At 47.2% G+C, this 1,376-nt stretch overlaps 1 protein-coding gene across 1 annotated transcript in view; it reads right to left on the bottom strand.

The window, feature by feature from the left end:
- GLRA1 (glycine receptor alpha 1) overlaps positions 1-1,376 on the bottom strand; it is a 59,295-nt gene that overhangs the window by 27,863 nt on the left and 30,056 nt on the right. The gene's annotated exons all lie outside the window — the stretch shown is intronic.

Raw genomic sequence — 1,376 nt, 5'->3', positions numbered from 1 at the left:
CACCCACAGCGCTGGATGTGGGCCCCTTTAAACATGAGGTAGAATCAAGAAGGAAGAAAGAGAAGGGACAGGGCAAGAAAGAAAGAGAAAAAGGGGATAGAAGGAGGAGAGGGAAAGGGAACGCAGTTAAATTTCTGAAGATAAAAGCTCCAAAGTGGGGCAGCTGTCATACTGGGTTAAATTCCTTTGGTTGAATGACCTTGGAAACATCACTTTCTGCTGATTTGTCCTTCTGTCATGCTGCACTGGAACTTAGCATCCTGAAGCTGAGAAACTAGCTTAGGGTGACCCTCCCCCTGCCCCAGCTAGGGCCTGGATGGCCATTTCCTAAGCCCCTCACTCTTCCAGTCTGGATGTGTGTGCTGGGGAGTGGGGGTGGACACCAGGGTGAGGAAGGCCAACTGCGTCTCTGGTTCCTCTGAGCCAGCCCTGTGGTTCCTGAGCTTCCTCCCTGACCCAGCTTCTCTCTGGAGAGACTCTGAGTTCAGTCACACCTGATAGTTAGGACCACAGCCTAGCCCACAAGTCTGGACTCCTTGGAGGGGATCACTTAGGACTAATGCTCTTCTAAACACCTTGGAATAAAACCATTTTCATTCATTCATTATACAGCTGAGTACCTCTTTTATTTATTTATTTTTTTTGAGACAGAGTCTCACTTTGTTGCCTCTAGTAGAGTGCCCTGGCCTAATAGCTCACAGCAACCTCTGACTCCTGGGCTCAAGCAATTCTCTTTCCTCAGCCTCCCAAGTAGCTGGGACTACAGGCACCTGCCAATATGCCTGGCTATTTTTAGAGATGGGGGTCTCACTCTAACTCAAGCTGGTCTCAAACTCATGAGCTCAGGCTATAGCCTACCTCAGTCTCCCAAAGTGCTGGGATTATAGGTGTGAGCCACCACGCCCGGCCCCAGTGCCTCTTGAATGCCATGCACCATTCTAGACTTTGAGAGAGCATCAGATCTACACTAATACAGAGTAGAATCTAGGCTCTGCTACTAACCATGGGAACTTTGCCAAGTTACGTAAATTTTCAGATCCTTACTTGTCTAATCTGCAAAGTGGGCATAAAAAACCCTACTTTGTGGGGTCGTTAGGAGGAGAAGATATAATAGATGAAAAATACCAGTATTTACTCTGGTAGAATTTACTCTCCATAAATGGTAGCTTTTATTATTAATTACATGGGTAAGGTTATTTCTTCACCTCTTAGGCATTGATCATTTTCCCCATGCCTGTTTTGGGGAGAAGATTTGGGAATAGGTGGGAGGGGGTCGCAGGAGACTCCAAAAGCTTTGCCCCTAACTGGTATCTGAAGGACAAACCACAGTTGGGAGAGCATCCAACCTCCTAGATTCAGTGCAGGGTTTGAGGGAT

Source organism: Otolemur garnettii, unplaced genomic scaffold (assembly GCF_000181295.1).
Source record: "Otolemur garnettii isolate 467f Iridium unplaced genomic scaffold, OtoGar3 scaffold00003, whole genome shotgun sequence".
Lineage (NCBI taxonomy): Eukaryota > Metazoa > Chordata > Mammalia > Primates > Galagidae > Otolemur > Otolemur garnettii.
This window is presented reverse-complemented; position numbering and strand designations above follow the sequence as displayed.